Source organism: Schistocerca gregaria, chromosome 1 (assembly GCF_023897955.1).
Source record: "Schistocerca gregaria isolate iqSchGreg1 chromosome 1, iqSchGreg1.2, whole genome shotgun sequence".
NCBI classification, from domain to species: domain Eukaryota; kingdom Metazoa; phylum Arthropoda; class Insecta; order Orthoptera; family Acrididae; genus Schistocerca; species Schistocerca gregaria.
The window spans coordinates 691,547,449-691,567,586 of record NC_064920.1 but is presented as its reverse complement, the minus strand read 5'-3'; positions in this window follow the sequence as shown (position 1 = coordinate 691,567,586).

Genomic DNA, 20,138 nt, shown 5'->3' with positions numbered 1-20,138 from the left:
AAATGATACATAATCTATTGACAAAATAGAACTAAACATGAACAAAGAAAGTTTGTAGATAATTACAAACGTACTTTTTATTAGCACTAGGATAATTACAAAATCATGTTTAATTTAATAATCTGCATATCGATTTTTTATGCAGGATAACCCATTAGGATAGATTAAGAAATAGATGGTGATGGGTAGCACTGGATTTCTGAGTTCGTTGTTGGTAAGCACCACTAGAAGTTAGTACTAAAAGGGGGCCTCCAAACATTCATTTCTGAGTCCTTACCTTGCACAAGTTAGAGACTGATACACTAGTTATGATACACACTATGATTATTTCGCATATCATGTTCATAATGACATATACATGACTACAGAAATTAGTTTATCTTTGCCTAAGTTAATCAGTTGGTTCCGTTTGCATCTCAAAAGGGTGATATATACTGAGATACATAGTATGTGTGGTTCTTTGCTTTCATGCAAACTCAAAGTGTGTACCTATATTCAACAATGTTTTAACATATTTGTAAAGGCTGTGGTCAACGCATCCAAAACACAATGCAACACGATACTGCAGTGCCTGTGTTATTCTTAATTACAATGCAAAGATCCTTTGGACATGGATGCATGTTGACGACATACGGAACTTTGGATCTTGCCGTGAGTCGTGCACGGATAGCTACATGGTAAAGCAACTGCTCGCAGTAAGTACCACGTCCACAGTCGTCATTCCATTCTACAGCTGATGGTTATCCATATTCGTAATTGTGAATACATTTAATGTAGAAAGAAAACGCGTCAATGTTGTACAGTGGTCCACAAAGGAGCTCGAGAAGGGATGTCGTGCAGCCCGATATCTGACTGGTTGGCAGGCGAGTGAGCTGGAGGGAGAGAATAGCAGAACAATCGACTGATACAGTGTGAGGCAGAGATCTTCCACGAGTAGCCAAGGTGACATAATGCCTGGCCACAATAACGTATGTTGTTGGTGAGAAGGCATGGCAGACACAGGGTCAAAGCCCAGTCACAGATATAGGTTGTGCCAGACACTATGGCATCTCGACCCACTATGGGGGGGGGGGGGGGCTGGCATGACTATGGGGGGCTAGCAAGTGCGATCATTAAGGGGCTACTGTTACTGTTCTCCCCACGGGAGGTGGAAGAGAAAGGTCGACATGACATGCCGAGATATAAGCTGCCTGTATCAGCCAAAGTGCCTTGCTCCCCCTCTAGGACTGGCCTGGCAGCCAGCCACGAGACATCCTCATGCATCTACTGGCGCCTGGCACATGGATAACGAGTGAACTGAAGCAATGAATGCTCAAGCAGCAGAGCCGACCAAGGCACCCCTTGATAACCAATAATACAGCACGTGAGGAATGCACAAATAGTCATCTGGCACAGTAATCGAAGCAGTAGTGGGCCACCTGGTCCACAATGTATCGCCATAAAAGAGCTGCCTGATGGCTGCCTGACGAGAGTCTATGCGGTTGGCAGCTGCAATGCTCATATTGCTCTCCAGTGGATGTGGTACATGTGACTGCATGCCAACTCGTCACCTCTCAGTCTCTCTCCACACCCTCGACAGAAGCCCGCCCACCTTTTACCTAGACAAACCGCACTACACTCAAGACACTGCTTGTGACAAATTTTTTGTGTTGATATAATGAGCGGAACTTTCTTTACGTTACAGTCATTATGATAGGCATTTGACTGGTACGAAGTCTGAAACACAACCCAGTTTCAACTCATATATATTTATACACATTTGTACAAATTATAATGGCACATTTTAATAGTACCTTGTTTTCTTGTATGTCTTTCACTAAACAACTCAGCACTTTTTTCATTCCAACATGGCACTCTTCACCTGAATTTTAGCTCTTTCTGTTTGTATGGCATTAATATTTATAAAGCTGATGAACACTTTGATTATTTTATAGGTAAATACAAGACAATACCAGCTATCTTTAGCTCATTCATACTAGTAATTTGTTCTCAATTAGAAAGGGTACACATTGTTTAATAAACACTGAACTTTGCTCTTTTTCACCTTGTAAACTCTGTATTGTTTTATTCATGTAATGTTTAAATGTCTTTTCTTTGTACACGTTCTCCATGAAATACCAATGTTTTCATCAATATGATCACCTTCGCTCTTGTTATTGTATGGTCTTATAGATGTCAGCTCTACAATATTAGGCATTCATTTTTGTGATAATCTACATGTCTATGTACATCATCCTCTATTCATTTTGAGGTAGGTTGCCTTCCACCCTTATGCACTTTATTATGTTACACTGTTGTACTTTTATCATCTGGTGTTTGATTGTTGCTCTACGCATGTTTTTCGAATGAATGAACATCATTGGACTTGAGGTCAACTTTAAATGATCATGCACTAAACATTTGTTTTTCTTGGGCACATGTTTGTGTGTGGTACTTACATTAGCCATAGATTCAACCAACTGAAATGTGCGTTGGTCTCCATTTTTCTTCCTTTGTGAAAGTCTGTGATGTTTCCTTGCTGGCACAAATAGAAATATTGATTGTTGTAATTTGTTATTTGTGTGCATTAACTGTCAGGACATCCTTAAAATCTGGCACACTCATTTCAGATATCTTGTGCAGCAGCCTGAAGTCCAGTTCTCTGAATGCGTGTGTTAAACTGAATTAATAAGCGTGGCGTCCCAGAGGATGTCTCCGCATTTACTGTCTTAATGGTGACGAATAAAGAGCTGGTAAATCTTACCTCTGTTTCTTTATGGGACCGTTTGGTTCCTTCGGGCATGTTGTGAAATGTTTGAGTTAGGTGTGATTATTTGCTGCTGTTGTGTCACACTTCTCCATCTCCGAAGCAAGGTACACACGCTGCATAAAAATTTAGAGTGAGCGGCAGGGAAATGCAAGACTGCAGGCTCTCTGGCCTCTTCATGCACTTATTAACAGCCATCACACCAGCCTGTCTTGCATTCCGACATTTCACTTTCATATTACACTGTCATACAAAGAAGGTAATCGATGCTCTGTACCGGTAAGTACATGATCGGCAGCAGGATGCACGCATATCATAATTTTCTTTATTTCACGTTGGAGACGGCTGGGAACTTTTGGGATGTGTGGAGGCCAACCGCTCACAATAGCAGCGAACGGTCAGAACCCGGGTGGAACATCCGGTCACTAGGAATTACTGACGGAGTCCCAACCCGCCCGTGGCTGGAGGATTTCACTTTTGATGTCACGTCTCAGGGACCAGAGCAACGGACTCTCGCTATTTTTACAATTACTGGGGCAGTTTTCTCATGTTTTGCATAGGAAAGCGTCACATTTGTGCTACTGTTTGGGACGTTTCGGAGAAATAGTCACTGAGCTCCATGGGATAGCCGACAGTACGGCGCTGCATGTAGCACCACACCTATCATGTTCGATTGTCACCGGTCGCCAGAAAAGGTATGGTGCAGAGTCCTGGAGGAGACTACAACAGGCTGCTGGACTTTTACGTCAGCACACGTTTGCAGACACTGTCGGCAATCGGCGGTAAGAAATGGTATTGTCGTCTATGGTGACGGAGTACGTCAGTGGGAGTCTAGATGAATTTGTTGCGAGGCTTTAATTGGCGAAAGCTCTATTTATGGGCGACGACTGGCCAAGCAGACGAATGAAGAAACCATTGCGTGGGAAACGTTTCCAGAAGGGCGATGAGGTGATTTTCCGGGTGTGGAGTTTCATAACCAGCGAAAGTGCAGAATTCTGCAATTCGTGTCCCCGTCAAGTCATCCATCATGAGGAAAAATGTGTCACATCGGAGGGTGAATAGGTACAGAGAGACTACCGCCAACACTAAGGGGGCAGAAATGTTGTTCGTTATGTCGTGCACTGTTACCACGGCCTTAATGCTCTCCTCAAAACCAGAAGTTTGTCAAGAAATTTCAAAATAAACATCTACAAAACACTCATACAGCCAGTAGTAATATATGGATGTGCCGCCTGGAGTACAACCAAGCAAGATCTGAACAGACTGATAATATTTGGAAGGAAAGTCCTTAGGAAGGTTTTTGGACCAGTTTACGATAATGAGAGCAAAAATTTCGTCACAATACAGAGCTGTATGATATTTACAAAGAGCCGAACATCGTGGTTATAATGAAGGCACGACGACCCCAGTGGACAGGGCATGTAGCTCGAATGCAGGACAACCGACGGCCGAAAACTGTACTCAACACCAAGACAACTGGAAGAAGGCCCTTAGGAAGATCTGGAACTCGATGGAGTGACTGCGTATCCAAAGACCATCAGAGAGCGGAACTGCTGGGAGGATGGCAGAACGTGCGGCTGGTCTCGGCGGAGGTTCGAGTCTTTCCTCGGGCGTGGGTGTGTGTGTCTGTCCTTAGGATAATTTAGTTTAAGTATTGTGTAAGCTTAGAGACTGATGACCTTAGCAGTTAGGTCCCATAAGATTTCACACACATTTGAACATTTTTTTGATGGCAGAAAGGAGCCGAAGAGATGCTGAAGTGGAGATAACCTCTCAAAGCAATGATCCATTGGGCTTGATAGCATAAAGTACGTATGTAATGTCGTGCACTATGGTACATCCACGTTGCATTCCTTGTATCCGTGTTTGTCTGCATCCAGCCAAATATCCTCAGGGAGAATGTGAAGACTTCTGGCTCACCAAAGATTGTCAGCGCGGTGATCATTCTTGCATCTTGACTTGACGAGGCACTAGTGAATGGTGTGCCAAAAGAGATGCTGCCAACAGTTAACACTGGACATCGAAATGGGACAACGACATCTTTCAGAGTAGTTCCCTATCTACATATAGCATCACGATGAGCATATACGAGTATGGAGCCGGCCGCTGTGGCCGAGCGCTTCACTCCAAAGCCGCGCTGATTCTACGGTCGCAGGTTCGAATCCTGCCTCGGGCATGGATTTGTGCAAACAGGCGTTGATATACGTTATTGGGGACATGTTGAAAATGTGTGGCCCCACCGGGACTCGAACCAGGGATCTCCTGCTTACATGGCAGACGCTCTATTTTTTTTTTTTTTTAATCTCATTTTGTTCGCTTGTGTTCGTTTCATCTGCTCGGGTCAGACGTCGTAAGACATCCGGTTAAGTTCGTAGTTGATCGATGAACTCAGTTTTTTTTTTTTTTTTTTTTTTTATTACAGAGAGAAGCTAACCCTCTGACCGAACACGCTGAGCTACCGTGCCGGCTGATCTGAGCCACCGAGGGCACAGAGGATAGTGCGCCTGCAGAGTCTTATCCCTTGCACGCTCTCCGTGCTAGGGTGTCGATTTAATTATCATTTCATTCTAGAGAAGCCGAACGGTGATCAATGGTATCTGTTCTTCCGGGAACAAATATTACCTTCATATATAGTTAAAATACGGCTAACCGGCCATTGACCTTCTTGTGCGAACGCACACGCTATGCCCCAAGCCGTACGGGACCTCGTAGATTACCTGTCACGAGTAATGAATGTGATGAGCAAATATTTATTAGCCGCAGCACAGCTGGACCCGGGTTTAACAGTATAAACCGTGGCGGCGAGAGAACTGCTGTGCGCCCTTAACGTCTCACTGCGGGAAAGCACTACTCCCGGACACCAGCTGCCAGTTTTCTATTCCCTTCCAGTCACCAACGAAAGCTTGCTTACCAGTCACTCACCAGAGGGGCACACGCAACAGGCCGATATGCTACCTTCTACTAATCACCTAAGAGTTGCCTTCCAACCAGTCATCTGCGTAGCGTGGACATGTTGGGAATGTGGGTCACACGGGGAGCGTGCAAGGGATAAGTCGCTGCAGGCGCACAATCCTCTGTGCCTTCGATGGCTCAGATGGGTAGGGCGTCTGCCATGTAAGTAGGAGATCCCGCTACACATTTTCAATATGTCCCCAATGATGTATCTCAACTCCTGTTTGCAGCTAGGGTGTCGATTTAATTATCATTTCTCGGGCGTGTGTGATGTTCTTAAGTTAGTTAGGTTTAAGTAGTTCTAAGTCTAGGGGACAGATGACCTCAGATGTTAAGTCCCATAGGTACGTCTAGGGCTTAGAACGCCTGGAGTGTACAAGATACCGTGTCAGTGTGGCTGTTACTACGTCGGCCAAACAGTACGCACTGTGGAGCAACGCCGGACGGAACACGAGAGGTGCTTACGCCTAGGCTATCCAGAAAAATCACCAGTGGCAGAACACGGCATTGAAAATGGACACCGAATTCTATTCGACGAAACGTCTGTCGTCATGAGGACGAACGGATTTTGGCATGGCGTCAAAAAAGAAGCAATTTAAATAAAAACCTCTGAAAACACAAGGACGGCGGTTTACTGTTCAGCACTGCCTGGGATCCGGCCAACGCGAGGTTAAAAGGTTCGCGACGGACGCAGGATGAAAACATTACCATATACGGCGCATAAGAGAGCACCAGTGACGTCACAGCCAGCAGTGCGGCTATATAACGACGCGGCCACGGCGACACAGCAGTCAGTCTTGCCAGTTGACAATGACCGGGGAGAGCTCTGTCGAAAGCTCGTGGCATTTTAATCACATGACGCGGCTGAAGCCAGAGAAAATTTTATGAAGTCCCATAGTGCTTAGAGCCATTTGAACGTGTGTGGAGGCTGTCAGGACAACGAACGTTGCCACATTGCATTCGTCATTTTCGTGCGGAGCCAGCACCTGGCGAGATGGTACAGTGTACTATTGGGTACGCAACAGGACCACCTCTGGATTGCACAGCCGGTAGTCCGGACAGCAGCCATTGCATTTCTATCATACTATCTTGTTAAGGCCGTCGACTGCGCCCTGCTTTCGAGATATCTGTAACGTTATTTTTTACCAAGGTAACATAAGATCACGTGCTGCCTATGTTGTCCTGACCGACATTGGAAGAGAGAATGTTAAGCTGTTCTCCCGACCATCACGTTCTCTGGATACCTGACCAGCGAAAAGAATTTGATCATGAGTTGCCAAGATACGCGGACGCCACCACACATTAGCCACTGCGATTCGTGAAGTCTGGCATAGAGCTGAAGCAGCATGGAAAAGCGTACCTCCATGTGTCATGCGAACTCTGTCCGAATCGATGTCCATCTGGTTTAGAGCAACTGTTGCTGCCGTACATGACAGCTTTCTATTCTAAATTTCGCACACTGTGTGTAGCCCAATACCACCTACAAATCTAATCGTGTGTTCTTCCTGCTGCTTACACACAATAAGAAAATTTCGCTATTTCGTGTTCTTCCTGGTACTGGATTTTTTAATGGCCAGGAGTGTAGACACTTAGCAGTAAAACGCACATGGGTATTACTCGTCCGGTGGAAAAAGCACTTGTTATTTATGTGCTTGCGTGTTTCGTAACCCGACGTGGTGGCTCCTTTCCAGACTGTGTAGTTTAATCTGAGATGTGCTGTCACTGGAGTAGCACGACCTCGCCGTGGGCAGGCCGCAAATGCGGAACACCGCGGCACACATGCGAGCGGCGGCGACAGCGGCTGCGACACGGCGTCCGCCTGGCAGCGGCGAAACAGAGCCGCGGACACACGTCCCCTCCCTCCCTGCCCCCTGTGCCCTGTGAGGCGCGGCGCGGCGTCGTGTTTCAGGAAGCGAGCAGAGTGCAGCGTCCCGCCCCGTGCAGCCTGTCGCCCTGCCGCTCCCACACAGCACAGCACGGCGTGACGTGCCCGGCGCCTCCTGCCCGTCCCGTCCAGCTAGCGTCACACCGTGCCTAGTTATTAACGGCTCACACGTATCGCGTATACATTAAGCACTAGTATGTGGCGCAGCTTGCATTTACCTTGTCGTTTCGGGACGACGACGTTGACTTTCTATTTCTGTGGTGCTATCTTTATGCTCACTATTCATTCACGTGAGTTCTCATTACAAAATTATCCCTTAAACCAACGCAATAAGTGCCTAAAGATCACGTATACAGGTAGGCCCAATCTGAAAATAGTCTCAAAGTGTAACCTGTACTCTTCAATCCATCTTTACGTATTGGGCCGCACCATTGTAAACAACAAAATTTGTGACGTTTCGAATGACCTGCTGCAGTCCTCTTCAGCGCCGTTCACAGTTGTATGCTGATGAATGTCTTCCTTTATACAGCGAGGTCCTTTGATCGTGACCGGGCTAAATATCTCACGAAATAAGTGTCAAAAGAAAAAACTACAAAGAACGAAACTTGTCTAGCTTGAAGGGGGAAACCAGATGGCGCTATGGTTGGTCCTCTAGATGGCGCTGTCAGGGCAAACGGATACCAACTGCGTTTTTAAAAATAGGAACCCCCATTTTTTATTACATCTTCTTGTAGCACGTAAAGAAATATGAATCTTTTCGTTGAACCACATTTTTCGCTTTGTGATAGAAGGCGCTGTAATAGTCACAAACATATGGCTCACAATTTTAGACAAACAGCTGGTAAAAAATGGAGGTTCTTATTTTTAAAAAACGCGGCTGATATCCGTTTGATCTATGGCAGCGCCATCTATCGGGCCAATCATACCGCTATCTGGTTTCCCTCTTTAAGCTAGACAAGTTTCGTTCTTTGTAGTTTTTTCGTTTGACGCTTATGTCGTGAGATATTTGGCTCGGTCAAGATAAATGGACCACCCTGTATAGGTAGGCCTAAGATGAAAATAGCCTTAAAGCGTTACCTGTAATCCTCACTCCGTCTTGGATAAAATAATTTTTGGTATTGGGCCGCGTGATTTAAACAACAAAATACGCGACGTTTCGAATGACCCGCTGCAGTCCTCTCAGGGGCCGTCCACAGTTGTATGCTGGTAAATGTCTCCCTTTATATACTGTCATTTTCGGTTTCCTGGTGGCTACCGATGACGCGTATCTGAGACGTCACTGGACAATTTGTAGAGGTTGTTATTGTGCAGTGGCGTGGGAAGGGGAGAGGGCGGCGGGGTGGCTGTTAAATCTACATATATATTCCTCTTGGCACCAAGCGGTGTGTGGTGGAAGGCACATTTCACGCTAAAATCATATTTCCCCCCCTCCTCTGTTCCACACGCGGATCGTACGAGGGAAAAACGACTGTCTAACGCCTCAGTACGAGCTCTTATTTCCCTTATCTTTGAATGGTGATCATTGCACGATTTGAAAGTTGATAGTAATAATATATGCTCTACATCGTCGGTGAAGATCGGATTTCGAAATCTAGTGAGCAGCCCCTTCTGTTTAGCGCGCCGTCTATCTGCAAGTGTGTCCAACTTCAACCTTTCTATGAGATTTGTAACGATCTCGCGATGTCTAAGTGTATCAGTCACGAATCTTACCGCTCTTCTTTGGACATTCTCAACCTCTTGAATCAGACCCAACTGGTAAGAGTCCCATACAGACGAACAATAATCCAAGACTGGACGAACTAACGTTTTGTAAGCTGTTTCCCTTGTTGAAGGACTGCATCGCTTCAAGATTCTACCAATAAACTGCAATCTAGAGTTCGCCTTACCCGTTACTTGTGTAGTCTGATCATTCCATTTGAGATAATTTCGAGTAGTCACACCCAGTTACTTGACGGACGTTACCGCTTCCAAAGACTGGACATTTATTTTGTACTCATACATTAATGGGAATTTTCGCCTTGTTATACGCAGTACGTTACACTTACTAATATTGAGAGATAACTGCCAGTCATTACACCACGCATTTATTTTCTGCATATCCTCATTGATTTGTTCACAACTTTCGTGTGATACTACTTTCCTGTAGACTACAGCATCATCCGCAAACAGTCTTATGTCGCTGTCAATACCGTCAACCAGATAGTTTATGTAAATTGTAAAAAAGCAGAGGACCAATTACGCTGCCCTGGGGCACACCTGAAGTTACGCTTGTTTTTGTTGAAGTCACCCCGTTCAGGACGACATGCTGCTCCCTTTTTACATTGATGACTGATTGGAAGGCATATCTTAGATGATTAGTAGAAGGTAGCATATCGGCTTGTTGCCTGTGCCCCTCTGGTAATAGACTGGTAGTCAAGCTCTCGTTGGTGACTGGAAGGGAATAGAAAACTGGCAGCTGGTGGCCAGGGGGCAGTGCTTTCCTGCAGCGAGGCGTTAAGGGCGCATTCTCTCACGGCCACTGTTTATACTGTTCAAATTTGCTTCAAGCACTATAGGACTGAAGATCAGAGGTCATCAGTCCCCTAGACTTAGAACAACTTAAACCTAACTAAGGACATCACACACATCCATGCCCCAGGCAGGATTCGAACCTACGACCGTAGCAGCCTCGCGGCGCCGGACTGAAGCACCTAGAACCGCTAGAGCACAGCGGCCGGCGTTTATACTGTTAAACCCGGGTCCAGCGGTGCTGCTGACTGCAAAACACACGCGGTTCGCCGGGCTGAAATCTCTGGCAGCCAGGCCGTAGGTAACTTGTAGCCATCCCCCTTGTTCATGTTGTTAGGGCATTCAATTATTTCAATAGAATTTCTTATTTTCCGTTGTTGCAGCCACAGCTGCCACACAGGCACGCGAGGTTCTTGAAATTTGATACGGCTGCCACGTTCCTGGTGGTTTTCGGTAACAGATGACTTCCTGATCAGTACCAATCGTAGATAAAGTTCATGCTCTGAAACGTGAGTCTAATCGCTCTCTCAGCGCCACCACTTGACCCGTGTTTAACAATATAAACAGTGGCTGGGAGAGAACTGCCGTGCGGCCCTAACGCCTCGCTGCGGGAAAACACTCCCGCCTTCCAGTAACCAACGAGAGGCTGCCTACCAGTCACTTACCAGCGTGGCGCAGGCAACACCCAGCCGATACACTATCTTCTGCCATTCACCTAGTAGACTTGTCTTCCAATCAGCCACCAGGGTAGCACAATCAATAGCGTACCGTACAGCTCCCACATAACAACACCTTTAAATAGTCCAGTGACATCTCAGATACGTGACGTCGGTAGCCACCAGAAAACCGGAAATGACACTATATAAAGGAAATCATTCGTCAATATACAACTGTGAACCGCCCTGAAGAGGGCCGCAGAAAGTCGGTCGTTATGTCGGTAATTTTGGTGTTTTAGTAGTTTTCAACAATGCGGCCCAATATCCAAAATTATTTTATCCAAATTGATACCTACCGTAGAAGCCTATGAACTATATTTAATCCGTCTGTTCACATTGCGCCCACATCTGCTGAAAGATACTGTGCTAGTTACTTTCCTGTTTCCGACTATAAGGCAGTACACAATGCTTTTGTGTATTAATTCGTCTTATCCCAATACACCGTTTGAAGATAACTTATTTGTATTAACAAATAATATTTCCTCATTCAAAACAAGCCCTTTTACGTTTGTTTCTCACAGCTCCGGGCTCATTTTTATTTGTAAAGTCTCACCCAGCACTAAAGTTCATCACTACGAATCTCAGTAACTATCGGCCTCCAGTTTAGATTCTTATTTTGCTCATCCGTAAGTGGAAAGTTCCAATAGCATTCCACTCGGCGACTGGTTCTCCATACAGGCGGCATACAGAAAAGTCAAGGAAAATATAGAAATCTCAGAGGCATTTAAATACAGTTGTTCAAGTCTTGTTTGGCCATTATACGAAAAGTAAATAACGAATACCATAAATGAACGATAATATTATCTCAGTCCCGACTCAACTCAGTCTGCTAGAGCAGGCATCCGAGACTCTGCCACTACTTCACACAGTGAGCGTCAGACTCTAACGGTACCTGCATCAGGTGGCACTCGCACCGTTTAAAACACGGCGACCTGTGTATGGCTCATTCACTGTTATTTTACTAATTCTGCGCTGCCCAGGTACGTTCGAGGCCCACGACAAAGACAGGCCACGGCGCTTACGTCAGAGCACGTGAAACTACTGGTCTTACGAGTGCCAGCAGCTGTCTTCGGCGAGGAGGGAGTGACTATGTCAGATGAGTTTAATAATTCTTAACTGTGCGTTTAAATGTACGCAAGCTCTCGATAGCACACGAAAAGGTTAAGATCTTTAGTGGGTACCTTCACATTGACATATTGATTTCCTGTGGGTCCCGCCTGAAGCCGAGCGTTCGCGAAGTATGGTGGACAAGCTGGCTAGTGTGATGTCACAAGTTCGTTGTAGGACCCATATTTCTCGTGGGTCCCAGGAACGTTCTGAACTACGCTCGTCCTCGCGAACGATATAGGAAATAGCTGTTTTTATCACACATCTCACTCGGCTAAAATCTAAGAAAAATCTCTAGTGTAAACTAAAATTTCTCTGAATACTGCCGTAACAAAGTTAAAAAAAAAAGAGGAGAAGTGAGTTTCAAAATATATAACATAAATGGCCGCATCTTTTGAACACCTTGACGCAGAAACTTAAATTTGTTACACCGAAAAGGGTCCAAAGACCTTCCTATCTGATACAAATTTCAACTTGACTTCTCTATCCGTCCCTGAGGAAAACGGGTATTCACAGGTCGACAGATAGACGGACAGAAAGACAAGGAAGTGATCCTATAAGCATTCCGTTTTCACCGACTGACGTACGGAGCCCTAAAAAACTTACAACTTCAATAACACACTTGGTGAGCAAGGTGTCGAAATTTCTGATTGATGGACTACTTTAAATATTTTTTCATATTGTCAACGTTTTTATTTTCCTTAATAATTTCGAAAATAAAGATATTTTGAAATGAAATTACCAAGTACATTAAAAATGTGTGCCGGACCGGGACTGGAACGTGGGACCTTGGCCTATAGCCGCAAAGCGCTCTACAACCTGAATTAATCAAGCAGGACTCAGCAGCCGTCCTCAAAATGGTTCAAATGGCTCTGAGCACTATGGGACTTAACTTCTGAGGTCATCAGTCCCATAGAACGTAGAACTACTTAAACCGAACTAACGTAAGGACATCACACACATCCATGCCCGAGGCAGGATTCGAACCTGCGGCCGTAGCGGTCGCTCGGTTCCAGAGTGTAGCGCCTAGAACCGCTCGGCCACCTCGGCCGGCAGTCGTCCTCACAGCTTTACTTCCGCCTGTGCCTTACGTCCTACCTTACAATCTTACTGCGAAACGTTGCGGGCTATAGCCCCTCGAAGGGAAGATACGGTGGAGACGTGGCTTAGACATGACTTTCAGGACAAAGTTTTGACTTTCACTTTATTATTTCACATCTAATTAATTAAGCACAGAAATACATAAGCTCATTGTCAAACTCCGTACAACATCCCAACTGTGTGGCGAACCTGGGATCCTTACTGACTGAACGATGCAGCAAGCACTACTCTCAATTCTGCTAGTGCCTGTATCATAATTCCCAAACTTCACAGAAGCTCTGCTAGACACCTTGACCGACTAGCCATTTTTGGAAGTAAGCATATCGCTGAGAAAAGGCTTAGCCATAGCTCAGGGACAAGACAGGTAATCTTGCAAGACACGCAGGAGTGGTTCCATAAGTTTTGAAAGTAAGAGAGCTGACAGGGATGAAGCTGCGAAGACGGGTCGCGCGCCGTCACAGGATTGCTCGGTGGGTTAGAGAATTTCCCGAAATTGGGAAGACAGTTTCAGACCGCTCCACACTCCATCACAGAGTGAAATAATCGTTCTTAAGCCCACTACGTTCCTACGTTTGAATGTAGTGATAAAACGAGGCATAATAGGGGCAGCTAAATATATAAAAATGATGAGGTGCGCGAGCTTCAACAAATGAAATTCTGATACAATAGTGAGCAGCTCGGCTAGGAACCAATCTCCATCGTTTCAGCCATTTTTATGCTGATAATGATAATGTCAGAGCAGAGTCCATAATCTTAACACTGCTCTAAATTCACTCTGCTGATGAGCTTAAAGACCAATGCATAAAGGTGGCCGCACAAGCGTCGTGAGGCGATAGTGTTGACACACTTAACTGGTGACATGGGGCACGTTTACCTGCAGACCTTTTAGTTGCCAGCCATGTAGCTACTACCAGTAGGATAATAAAGCGCTGTAAGACAGACAAGTGTTTGTGCAGACGAATAACATCTGCACTTACTGAATACAATATTTTGAACAAAAAACCTCCGAGTCGCGAAAGCCACAAGTTGAGTCTTTAGGAGGAAAGCACTTGGAACTTTGAAAGCTTCGACATTCCTTCGCGGGAGACTAGGGAACAGTTCTCACTCTGCGTTAGCGGCTTTCTATTTTTATTGCGCTGCCGCCGCCTAGAAGGCAGCGGGAAGATTCGATTACTGAGAGGCTGGCGGGCGATGCGGAGGTGTAGTGTTTCCACAATAAGGCGGCGGCGGAGGAAGCGCGGCGTGGCTCGGCGAGACGTCACACGGCGGCAGCCAGGAGCCACGGCCGCGGTCCCGCCCTGCCTCATCCCTCATCTCGCGGGACGTGCTTCCAGGGACCGTCCTGACGACTTTGAAACGAGTTACTGCGACGGGGCTAAGGCAAACACGTGGTCTTGCTGGTCTGCAATGGTTGAAAACTTTAGTAACAGCATTCTAAGAGCCTTTGAGAAAACAAAAAGTTCGATGATTGATGTTACGCAGCAAAGAAAACGTGAAGGATAAATGACAATAATTAAAGAGAAATTAGACAGGTACATTTGTAGCACAGTTGTGGGAGATCTTACAGACCTGCCGTATTTCCATAGCGATGTGTGAAGACCACTACGAAAGGAAAAGAGAGCCTCATCTCATATTGAACAATACCAAAACCCTTGTTAATACGAACAATGTCAGCGTGAGTACAAGTAAATGAATGTAAGAAACGTTCAATGAATTCGAAAGTTTTCGGCATGTGTGAAGTCAGTCTGAGAATCATATAGGGTGTCCGAAGAGACTTTCCTCGATTACATAAATTGATAACTCACGCTAGAAATAAGATACAAGTATGAAATTTGTGCCGAATTGTTTACAACAACCAAAAATTTATTTCTGTTTTAGGTTCGGGGTACTTAAGTAGTGGAAAAGGTTCAGTGCCCAAGAAGCCATGTTACCCAATCAGAAGAAGGCACAGTGTGTCCTGTGGTACCATGAGACACGATCACCAACCACACTGCAGAGACACTTCCAGACAACATTTGGAGGGAATCCACCTGATGTCAAGAGTATTTAAGCCTGGTATGAGAAGTTCAAGAACACAGGATCGGTTGCTGACCTTCCGAGGTCTGGTCGACCAAGAACCTCAGCATTCAGGGTGGAAGCTGTAAGGCCTCACGTGAATTACAGATACCATAAAGCTCTCTCCATGACATTTTACACAAACGTTCATTGTTTCGTGCATACAAAGTGCAAATCGTTCAGGCCTTGTTGCCCAATGACAGTACACGTCGATATGACTCATCATCATCATTTAAGACTGATTATGCCTTTCAGCGTTCAGTCTGGAGCATAGTCCCCCTTATAAAATGCCTCCATGATCCCCTATTCAGTGCTAACATTGGTGCCTCTTCTGATGTTGAACCAATTACTTCATAATCATTCTTAACCGAATCCACGTACCTTGTCCTTGGTCTGCCCCGACTCCTCCTACCCTCTACTGCTGAACTCATGAGTCTCTTGGGTAACCTTACTTCTCCCATGCGTGTAACATGACCCCACCATCTAAGCCTATTCGCCCTGACTGCTACATCTATAGAGTTCATTCCCAGTTTTTCTTTGATTTCCTCATTGTGGACACCATCCTGCCATTGTTCCCATCTACTAGTACCTGCAATCATCCTAGCTACTTTCATATCCGTAACCTCAGCCTTATTGATAAGGTACCCTGAATCCACCTAGCTTTCGCTCCCACACAACAAAGTTGGTCGAAAGATTGAACGGTGCACAGATAATTTAGTCTTGGTACTGACTTCCTTCTTGCAGAAGAGAGTAGATCGTAGCTGAGCACTCACTGCATTAGCTTTGCTACACCTCGCTTCCAGTTCTTTCACTATGTTTCCATCCTGCGAGAACATGCATCCTAACTACTTGAAACTGTCCACCTGTTCTAACTTTGTTCCTCCTATTTGGCACTCAATCCCATTATATCTCTTTTCCACTGACATTACATTCGTTTTGGAGATGCTAATCTTCATACCATAGTCCTTACATTTCTGATCTAGCTCTGAAATATTACTTTGCAAACTTTCAATCGAATCTGCCATCACAACTAAGTCATCCGCATATGCAAGACTGCTTATTTCGTGTTCGACTCTCTTAAACTTACTCAGCCAGTCTATTGTTTTCAACATATGATCCTTATATAATATGAACAACAGTGGAGACAGGTTGCAGCCTTGTCTTACCCCTGAAACTACTCTGAACCATGAACTCAATTTACCGTCAACTCTAACTGCTGCCTGACTATCCATGTAAAGACCTTTAATTGCTTGCAAAAGTTTGCCTCCTATTCCATAATCTCGTAGAACAGACAATAACTTCCTCCTAGGAACCCGGTCATATGCCTTTTCTAGATCTACACTCCTGGAAATTGAAATAAGAACACCGTGAACCCATTGTCCCAGGAAGGGGGAACTTTATTGACACATTCCTGAGGTCAGATACGTCACATGATCACACTGACAGAACCACAGGCACATAGACACAGGCAACAGAGCATGCACAATGTCGGCACTAGTACACTGTATATCCACCTTTCGCAGCAATGCAGGCTGCTATTCTCCCATGGAGACGATCGTAGAGATACTGGATGTAGTCCTGTGGAACGGCTTGCCATGCCATTTCCACCTGGCGCCTCAGTTGGACCAGCGTTCGTGCTGGACGTGCAGACCGCGTGAGACGACGCTTCATCCAGTCCCAAACATGCTCAATGGGGGACAGATCCGGAGATCTTGCTGGCCAGGGTAGTTGACTTACACCTTCTAGAGCACGTTGGGTGGCACGGGATACATGCGGACGTGCATTGTCCTGTTGGAACAGCAAGTTCCCTTGCCGGTCTAGGAATGGTAGAACGATGGGTTCGATGACGGTTTGGATGTACCGTGCACTATTCAGTGTCCCCAGAGGTGTACGGCCAGTGTAGGAGATCGCTCCCCACACCATGATGCCGGGTGTTGGCCCTGTGTGCCTCGGTCGTATGCAGTGCTGATTGTGGCGCTCACCTGCACGGCGCCAAACACGCATACGACCATCATTGGCACCAAGGCAGAAGCGACTCTCATCGCTGAAGACGACACGTCTCCATTCGTCCCTCCATTCACGCCTGTCGCGGCACCACTGGAGGCGGGCTGCACGATGTTGGGGCGTGAGCGGAAGACGGCCTAACGGTGTGCGGGACCGTAGCCCAGCTTCATGGAGACGGTTGCGAATGGTCCTCGCCGATACCCCAGGAGCAACAGTGTCCCTAATTTGAGGGGAAGTGGCGGTGCGGTGCCCTACGGCACTGCGTAGGATCCTACGGTCTTGGCGTGCATCCGTGCGTCGCTGCGGTCTGGTCCCAGGTCGACGGGCACGTGCACCTTCCGCCGACCACTGGCGACAACATCGATGTACTGTGGAGACCTCACGCCCCAAGTGTTGAGCAATTCGGCGGTACGTCCACCCGGCCTCCCGTATGCCCACTATAGGCCCTCGCTCAAAGTCCGTCAACTGCACATACGGTTCACGTCCACGCTGTCGCGGCATGCTACCAGTGTTAAAGACTGCGATGGAGCTCCGTATGCCACGGCAAACTGGCTGACACTGACGGCGGCGGTGCACAAATGCTGCGCAGCTAGCGCCATTCGACGGTCAACACCGCGGTCCCTGGTGTGTCCGCTGTGCCGTGCGTGTGATCATTGCTTGTACAGCCCTCTCGCAGTGTCCGGAGCAAGTATGGTGGGTCTGACACACCGGTGTCAATGTGTTCTTTTTTCCATTTCCAGGAGTGTATAAAGCATAGGCACAATTCCCTGTTCCATTAATAACACTTCTCCATTATTTGCCGTAAGCTATAGATCTGGTCCTGACAACCTCTAAGTGGCCTAAACCCACACTGATTTTCATCCACTCGGTCCTCAACTAATACTCGCACTTTCCTTTTAACAATACCTGAGAAGATTTTACCCAGAACGCCGATTAAAGAGATACCTCTGTAGTTGTTACAATCTTTTCTGTTTCCATGTTTAAAGATTGGTGTGATTACTGCTTTTGTCCAGTCTGATGGAACCTGTCCCGACTCACAGGCCATTTCAGTTATCGTGTGTAGCCATTTAAGACCTGACATTCCACTGTATTTGATGAGTTCCGACTTAATTTCATCCACCCCAGCTGCTTTATTGCACTGCAATCTATTGACCATTTTCACCACTTCCTCAAATGTGATCCTATTTCCATCCTCATTCCTATGCCATTGTACATCGAAATCTGAAACATTACTGATCGTATTTTCACCAACATTGAGCAACTCTTCAAAATATTCCCTCCATCTGCCCAAGGAATCCACAGGATTCACAAGAAGTTTTCCTGACCTGTCCAAAATACTTGTCATTTCCTTCTTACCTCCCTTTCGAAGACTGCTAATTACACTCCAAAATGGTTTTCCAGCAGCTTGCCCCAAAGTCTCCAAACTGTTTCCAAAGTCTTCCCAAGACTTCTTCTTGGATGCTGTAATTATCTGTTTGGCTTTGTTTCTTTCTTCAACATAATTTTCTCTGTCTACCTGATATGCGTTCTTTTCCCTTTTACAGGCTGCCTTGACTGTGTCATTCCACCAAACTGTTTGCTTGCGGTTTGCTTTGCGGTCGAAATGCTATCACGTATTCAGGACGATGATGGTTATCTCAGACGAATTGCCTTTTCCGACGAAGTGACCTTTTTTGTCAGTGGAGTAGTGAATCGCCATAATGTGCGCATTTGGGGTTCACAACACCCTGGCGAGGTTATGGAGTGCACCAGAGGCAGTCCAGAGGTGAATGTTTGTTGCGTGCTATTGCACAATCGAATTAACGGGCCATTCTTATTCACTGAGGCTATCATCACTTCTGCAGTCTATCTGGACATGTTGAAACTGTATGCTGTTCCTCAGCTGCTTCAGTATCACCCCGGTTTCTAGTTTCAGCAAGACGGTGCACTGCCTCACTGGGGTTTGACGTCCGTGCCTATCTCAATATGACCTTTCCTGGGCGATGGATTGGTCGTGATGGACCAACGGTTTGGCCTCCACGCTCTCCTAATATAATCCCAGTAGACTTCTTTTTATGCGGTGCGTCTTACTGTACTGACATCCAACTACTTTTCCAGAGTAACATTAGCATTAAGTCATAACTACAATAGGCACAGGGGCTACGTATGTATATAAACTCTAAGCTTGTCTTCATTTTTTGTACAGAATTCCTTTGAAAAACAACAAACTAAAATAACAGTGGGTAACCAACATAAGGCGAGAACAAGTAGCGGCCAACTCTGTATAATTTTTACGCTCTTCTCACCTTATGGCATCTAATAACCGCTCCTTTCCGACAATAAGAACTCTTAACACAATGAGATATGAAACATGATAGTCCTATCTCTCATAAGGAGTGCTGAAAGCCACGCAAAAAATATGACCTTAGAAGAAAAATCTCTAGCCAACATAGCCTATATGGAATTCTCAAAAGCAACGATAATTAAACCTTCGAATCCTGTATTAAAATCTGTATTTGCGACTAATGTTGCCTGCTTTCTCTGTGCCTACCAACGATCTATATACACTATGTGATGAAAAGTATCCGGACACCCACAAACATACATTTTTCATATTAGGTGCACGATGCTGCCACCTACTGCTAGGTAGTATATATCAGCGACCTCAGCATTCATTATATATCGTGAGAGAGCAGAATGGGGCGTTCCGCGGAACTCACGGACCTCGAACGTGGTCAGGTGACTGGATGTCATTTGCGTCATACGTCTCTACGCGAGATTTCCGCACTCCTAAACACCCCTAGGTCCATTGTTTCCGATGTGATGGTGATGCGGAAACATGAAGGGACACATAGAGCACAAAAGCGTACTAGCCGACCTTGTCTGTTGACTGATAGACACCACCGACAGTTGAAGAGGGTCGTAATGTGTAATAGGTAGGCATCTACTCAGACTATCACACACGAATTACATACTGCATCAGGATCCACTGCAAGTACTGTGACAGTTAGGCGGGAGGTGAGAAAACTTGGATTTCATGGTCAAGCGGCTGCTCAGAAGCCACACATCATGCCGGTAAATGCCA